General features: G+C 42.7%; 1 protein-coding gene across 2 annotated transcripts in view; it reads right to left on the reverse strand.

The window, feature by feature from the left end:
* The window catches only part of runx2b (RUNX family transcription factor 2b), a 44543-nt gene that overhangs the window by 9699 nt on the left and 26689 nt on the right, over positions 1-8155 (reverse strand). The window lies entirely within an intron of this gene.

Consider the following 8155-nt stretch of genomic DNA (forward strand, 5'->3'; position numbering starts at 1 on the left):
CTTTTTTGGACAATTTGTTTGAAAGAAACCCAAATGTCTGATATAGAAACTTTTTTAAAAGGGGTCAAAGTTGACCTGAAAGCAACAGAAGAGTTAATGACTCAGTTCTTCTGTGTGCCATGCTTAACTTAGTAAGCGTAATGTGTTGTGCTCCTAAACAAAGAGGGGGTAAGGAGAAGTTTTTGGGAATGGGATGCTACATCCTGCTAATTAAGAAGGAAATTATCTCCGATCACCTTGCATGAGAGCAAAAGTTAGACGTGAGAGTGAGAAAGTGCATACATGTTTAGTTTTAACCTGAGGCTTCTTCCTCAGGTAAACACAAGCTCTCACGCCATCGCCCAATTATCCCCACAGGAGTTGTAACTCATGCCAAATATATTATATCTTTTCCTGCATTCCTCTGCCAATACCTTTACACCCTTTATATCCTGACTTTATTCTCATCCCTCTTTCAGGCTGGTAACTCTAGACCCCGCCAATATACAAATACAGTACACGCACATTGCAAACACATCAATCGAGACCACAAACACAACACAATGTGTCAATTCTGTCTGAGCCAGCCCATCTCTATCCCAGCAGCCCTATTGGCCCTGCAGCTAAACCTGCCCAGGGCCCCAGGTGTAGACTATAGTTAAGTAAAGGCGGGGTAGAAAGAGAGGCCTGTGCCCAAACAGTTCTTTTTATCACAGCCACAGGTCTGTGTCAGTACATCTGCCTGGTCTCGCACTAGTTCTCCTGTAAAGGTGGAAAGGTAAATATCAAGAGTAGAGTAGAAACTCCTGCTGTGCTTGGCAGAGCTCCAGTTAGCTCAGGCAGAAACAACAAGCTACTTCAGAATCCTGCCCAACCTGCCTATGCTGGGAACAAAGGCCTGGCACTGCAGCTCCATGACTGTGTGGGCGTTATGGAGCCAGAGAAGATCTTCAGAAAAATCAGCATTTCAAAGATCAAAGACCCCAGAAAAAGGCCTCACCGGGGGTCCTTGTGGACAAATTGTATAAAGGTGCTGACACACCAGGGTTTTTTTGCGACCTGTCACACAATGTTGCTACTCGTCAACACCTCCTCGGCTTCTTTTCGGAGATGTCAGTAACAGAAATCCATCTGATTGGCTATTCAGCTTGAGCCAATTCGTACACGAGAAGAAAAAAGTGAGAATAGCAAGCAAACGACTTTTGAGAGGCCACACACAGAAGGCTGCTTTCATTTTGCATCTTCATCACATAATACACATAGATACACATAGAGCTGTCAAAAATGACGTTCCAATGTTCTTGGAATAGTTCTATCTATTTTTTCGCCCATTATGTCCATAACATGGTAAACGTACAACAAGATACATCACTACTCATGTATGTATATTTATTTTAATATAAACATCCACCCACATTACGTAATAAACTAATAAATAATGTCCTATAGGCTACTGCAAAACTTAAGTTTACGACCGTAGACCTGTCTCCCTCTGCACCATGGTTTTGTGCGAGAGCCCTAGAGCAAGCAAGCTAGCTAACTAGCCAGTCGGCTGTACGGACACTAGATTAGAAAAATGTAACAACTTAATGGTTTATTCACACACTCTCGTCACAACGTAGCAAAGCACGGTATACATGCAGTTTAGTGTCCCAAATTCCCCGTAACATAACCCCATTTGTAAAGGTCCCAAACCCCTGACCAATCGGCTATTCTAACCCTAACCACTATAGGTCAAATGCCTAACCCCAACCAATCAGTGGGTGGCGTGACCATAGTGGAATTTGGGACACTAAACTGCACGCAAACAAGAAAGCACTTTGCTGGTGTTTTCTTGCCCCCACTGTCTCCTTCCAGGCAGCACGTTGGAGGCAAAAAACAACATTGAGCCACATTGCAATGGCCAGATGAGTGGCAACTACGGCAAATTTCCTGTAACCAGTGTAGCATGAGAGCATGTTGGGTGGAATTAGCAAAAATGCTAACCTGCCATCCAGAATGGATGACAGCCCGGCAGACGGACAATCTGGTCAGCAGCGGGTTGTGTAGTGAAGCGGAGGGGCCGTAGGCTGTGTTGCTGCTGGCTGATTTGGGCAAACGCTGTTTTGTTGTATGTATCATAGCATCGGGTTGGAATATCCAGTTTCTCTTTTTAGATGATGAATAGATTACCGCCGCCTGCTGGTATTGAGCGTTATTTCCTCTCATACAGGAGCAGAACGTACGTGCCAGTTGGTCGTCGACTGTTGTCTTTGATGTGTGTTCAAGGCGATGAGAGACGATGCCCCAGTCGGCCTCCATTGCCACTAGTTCTTGGCTGTCAGCCTGGTGTGTTAGCACCTTAAAATGTGTCCCAGTGACCTTCCGGCTGAGGAGCTTGGTCACAGGCCATCCCCACCTTTGTCTCTCTCCCTGCAGATTTTATATCACTCTAACCATCAAACACCAAATGACAACAAAATAATCTCTCAAAAATGGTCTCATCCTAAGCGTTCTTAAGCATTTTTCCACTACAGCAAGCTTTAAAAAAATATTTCAGCCACCTAAATGCTTTTATGAAACCCTCTGACTGCTCACCTCCAATTTATTTATTCTGGAACAACAATTTGAAAATGACAGGAGTGAAAATGCAGCCAGACGGACCGTGATTTGTATGACAATGACGTTACCGGACTGGCATTGTCCAGTTCAAAACAAACAGACAATCTCCTCATCCGCTTCTTTGGAACGTGAATAATATAGTCCACTTGAAAACCCCAGCTTACTGAAGTTTTTTGCTTTCTAACATAATTCATGGCCATATTTCATTAAAAATATTACTCCATCGTTTCTGAGGATAATTTGTGCCTCTCGCTGGCATTCCTCATCTCTCTGTGCAAGCTGTGCCCAGTCAATCATAGCGTTTCCATTTTCAACAGACCGAATTTCTATTCTAAAAAAGCCTCGGGATACAGTGCGGGCTTTGTGCATAGCCCGTCTCCTAGTAATGGGAATAAATAGCAATGGGAGACCGAGGGAGATGAGGGGAGACAGAGGGGGACAGACACGAGGGGGAGGAGGCACATGGAGAGGAAGAGACCCTGATGACCAGTAAATTAAGATCACTGGATCAGACAGGAGCACAGAGTACAGCGAATGGTGAAATAGTTAGAGAGGGTTTAAGATTTTTGACATCTTTAAGGAAGATCCCAAAATACAGACATACTGTATATTAACATGTATATTTAAGGAGATAAAGAAAATTCTGATGAGACATGACAAGCCAGCTCTCTGTCACTGGTAACTTGCGACTTGTCGTCGCAATTTCAGTAGCTCTCAGCTTTCACCCACGACCACAATGTCAAGAAACCTATGGATGCAACCAAGTTAAAAGGAAACCAATGTATCTTTTCCTCCTATAGTAATGCAGCATGTCAACCACCACATTAAGGTCCAATTTACACTCCAAACAGCCAGACCTCAAGTCTATTAGTTTAGCCTGCCTTGACAGTAAATACAGTTTTTTCACAAGTTAATTACACGTTTTAGACGACAACTGTTGCCAAACACAAGACGTCTCAGCTGTTTTATCGGAACCCTAGCAGGGCGGAGGAATGAGCCGGGGGTATTTAAAGGAGCGGGAAAGGCGGATGATTTCACTGCCGTAGGGAAAGTCCCTGAGATTCCCATCATCTCTGTGAAAACAGCGGAGATTTTCGATAGCGCCTGCCACTTCCCTGCTCAGCCAGCGGCCGGAAACATAGACAGATTCAGACCAGATGTGAGCAACTTGCGCACGCACACACACACACAAGAATAGACACATGCAAATACACATCTGTGCATGCAATAATGCACATTTGAACACATGCATCATGCATTCACCCTTGCCCATAACACGTACAGTACAGGCTCACACATGCCCATACAGACAGGCTAAAAAAGGTTAATAATGATTAGATAACACTGCTATAGATAGTATACCTAATCACACAGTAGCACACTGATCCTAGAGTAGTATTATTTCAGCTGTCCCAGATACATAAGTATGGATTCAACTTGCCCCTGCTGATCTGATAACAGTTAGTAGGAGCAAGTAGGCAAACAGAATGTAAGTCCTCTGTAATTAATGGCAGCAATAGATTGGATCCGAGCCTAAGCACAGAGATCTTTGACGGATAGTTAGCTGGTCCCTCATATTGTATGTCCTGGCTGAAACCACTCCTCCAAAGTTTTCATTTTTTTTTCTCCAAATGTTCAAAGGATTATTGGGATAGTTTTTGGGAAATACACTCATTTTCATCAACAACTTTCTTATCGGTAAGGTAAATATGCAGTCTTAGCCTAGCATAAAGACTGGAAACAGCTAGCCTGGCCTGCCTAAAGGTAAAAAAATGTGTTCAAAACAATATATAAAGTGTCAATGAGTGAGCTTTAGAGGTGCTGGTAGGTGGATTCTGTAACATTCGGTCAAAGTCAGGCTAGGTGTTTCACCGTTTCCGGTCTTCATGCTTACCAAAGATAATATTTCCTGGCTATAGCTTCCTATTTACTGTACTGACTGGAGAGTAGAATCAATTTTCAGATCCCTGCGAGAAAATGTTTCCAAAATGTCGATGCACTCCTTTAAAGAACCCCCACCAATGCAAGTTTCAGCTATCGCTACAGACACATCGCTAGCAAATTCTCCTCCCTGCAGACTGACTAAGAAACATGTGAGGAAACTGCTGAGCGCCAGAAAATTCTGAATAAATGGAATGATTTATAAATTTGATGTCACGTCATGCCCTCTAAGCCCTTCAGGCTGGTTTATGATCACTGGGTGAGCTTGGATGAATGTATCTTTGGGGCTGATTCAGAAAAAAAACCATGCTCATGGAGCCTGGGTTGAATCAGCCAGTCTGTGTTTGTGTGTATGTGTGTCAGTCATCTCAAAGTTGAACAGCCAGTAAAGTCGATGAATGAATAAACTGGGTCCATATTTCACTTTTTTTATTTGGAGCCCTCACAGTGGCCATGTTGTTTTGGTGAGCGGTCAGAAACAATGAATTATTTCAGGTGGCAATCTAAAACTGGCAGAGCGTGGCTCGAAAGGAAAAGCGCTGAGTGGGTGACAGCCAGACGCCCGTCTACCATGGGGGTCTGGTGTACAGGGAGGAGAGGGAGGGAGGAGAGAAAGAGAAGGGGAAAGAGAGGGGAGATAATAAAAACAGAATTGAGGGTGGGGGGGGGGGAGAAGGAAAGAAGTAAAAAAGAGAGGAGGTGCGGGAGATGAGGCAGCGAGCGAAGGAGAGAAGGAGACAGAGAGAAAAAGGGGAGCCAGGCTGTCGTGGAGCGCTGCCAGCCGTCTGTGTGGTCCATGCGTTCCAGCCTGGAGGAAGCAAGCCAGGCAAGGGAATGGCGCGCGCACACACACACACACACACACACACACACACACACACACACACAATTTCCAAAGGCGAAACATTTATTGAACACAAAAACGCATAATATACACACTTGTACAATATTGTACGAGGTTTAAAGAGCACACAGAGAGTTTGGCTTGTGTGTGCTCCCTCTGCACGTCTCTGCTCACATTAAAGTGTTTTGATTCAGAACAGTGGAGAACAAATCCCTCTGAGATGTTTTTTACTGCAGCTCCGGGCCAACCAACTCCGGACCCTCATTCATAATCTTTATCTCTTTTTATGATTCACTCTCTGCGTCCATTTCTTACTCTTTATTCTGTTGTCTTCCTCTCTGTCTCTCCCTCCCACTGAATGATTTTGTGTTTTGTGTTATAAAGGCCTTGGCACCTCTTCAAGGAACTTCATAAGACATTCAACTGACTGACTGCCTCTGGAAAAGCCTGCAGCCTTTTTTCTCTCTCTCTCTCCCCCCTCCTTCCTCCCTCCCTCCCTCTTTTCATTCCTTTTCCTCCTGATGTTTGGGTGAGTTTTATTTGTCCGGCACCCATTGTTAAAAGCTGTTTCGAGTCAAGGCAGCAGCAGATATGTGAGTAACTGTCTGTGAAGGAGAAAGAGTATTGGGTCTTCTGAAAGCGTCTTTAAGAACCTGGACAAAAGTATTATTTTTTTGGACATGTTGCTTGAGGACGTCACTGACAAAGCATTGTAATCCCAAAATGCCCTCATATCCTTTTATCTAAATAGAGTGGTAATATGTAATTAGCATCCAAGATGATCTTAGCATATAGCATTGAGCATACACAGCTGTTGTCAGAAACAAAGCCCAGAACTAACAGCAGGTAATAGTACCCTACTAGCGCATGTAAAGGCATGTGTGTGTGATGACACTGTTTGGAGGCCTTATGGTGTCATCATGACAGACATGTTAATGAAGGTGTCTCACTTACTCATACTGTTTCCAGCCTAGCAGCACTGAAGGTGGCAGCTTTAAAGAGTTGGAATGGGACATAGCCTAGCGACCACTCGTATACGGTTACTTTGGAGTGCATTTAAATGAGTATGGGTGTTAGTGCTGCATTTAAAGGTACAATATGTAACAGTTCTAAATATAAAATATCTAAAAACAACCATATTTATGTTATATATTTTTTGAGTTCTGTTCTTACACTGTACCAAATGTTTTGACCCATTTTCAAACAAATTTTATTTTTGACACAGAACACTTCCTTTAGTCGCTTGGTGTCATATTACCTTTCACCCTCTAGCTACGTCCGTCAAAACATCCAGATGATACGTCCAAGAGTAATTGTAAATCGTACAATGTCACAGAAAGTACTACTCCTAATGTAATACTGCTTCTTTTGGCACACAGCATCAATTTGTGATTAATTACATGCCACTTTGCAACACAATAATACAACAGAGACCTAATTTATTGAGACATTTCAATATTGATTCAGCTTAACGTTACTACAATGTGCTGGTTGACAAGTAGCTAATGTTTATGCTAATGCATGGTTGGTGACATTATAAGGTTACAACATTGTTCAACATGCTCATAAAGTAATTTTTAGTATGATTGTTTTGACCACAGATAACAGCACTGGGCTAACCCATGAATAAGTTCACCATAATGTCAACCGTATAGATAGAAGACTAATCTAATGCTAATTTAGCCAGCTAGCACACCAGGCAGCTGAGAGATCTTCTGCTGCCGACAACGGCCATCGAATGTCCTTGCCGTCCCAGAGAATTCCCCAGAAATCCCCACCCACACCCGTCTCTCAACCTCCTTGAGTAACGTACAACAAACTCTGTCCGCCCCAATCTTGAAAGCATCCAAAAGGTGACATTGACATGTGGAATATGATGTTATAGTGTGGTTTTAGCCACTGGCTAATGTTAGCTTGCTGGTTCCCTAGTTAACTGATCAGCTACCAATACAAATCAATTCACAAAACACGTAATAATGCTGGGGAAACGGCAACTATTTTATTGGAATAACTTGAATAAACTTGAATGGGGAAACTCTCATATTCCCATAATTTAACTCCCATAATTCCACGCAACTTCCCAACATCATCAAAAGTCAGTGTTTACCATCCATTGTTTTGCTTGAGAGACCCCTTGCAGTAGAAAGTTACATATTGTATATTTAATAGGTAAACTATGCATCATCCCCTACTGCCCATCTCACTTGTGGTGTGTCACAAGGCTCAGTTTTAGGCCCGCTTTTGCTTTCTGCTTCCTTGAGGGGACACTATTCACAAATATGATATTAAGTGTCTTTTTTTTAATGCAGATGACATCCATTGCTTTTGTTCTACTCCATTACAACTGTAACTTACTTTATTCACGTTTAAGAGTTTGACTGCAGTTAGTCCAAAGTAGGGCAGCAAGAAGCTTAACAGATTTAAGGGAGTGGGATCAGCTCATTAGGTCTAGCTCCAAAATACATCAGTCAACTCCTGACCCCTTGTGAGCTGGACCACAGCCTGAAGTCCTCTGGCAAGGGTCTCCTGGCTATTCCTAGGTTCCCAGGTTGCTATCTAGAGGCCAAAGGGCCTTCGCTGACAGGACTTCTTAGCTTTAGATTCTTTCATACGTCAACTTCATGGATGGATAATGCTCATAATTTCCAGTCTGCTATTAGCCACGGTACTATATAGAGTGATTTACATTTTACTTGGTCTTCCCCTTTTGTCTGTATAGTATTAGTATTTTATCTTTGTTATATATATATATATATATATATATATATATATATATATATATATATATAC

The sequence above is a fragment of the Etheostoma spectabile genome, chromosome 18, assembly GCF_008692095.1.
Source record: "Etheostoma spectabile isolate EspeVRDwgs_2016 chromosome 18, UIUC_Espe_1.0, whole genome shotgun sequence".
Classification (NCBI taxonomy): Eukaryota; Metazoa; Chordata; class Actinopteri; order Perciformes; family Percidae; genus Etheostoma; species Etheostoma spectabile.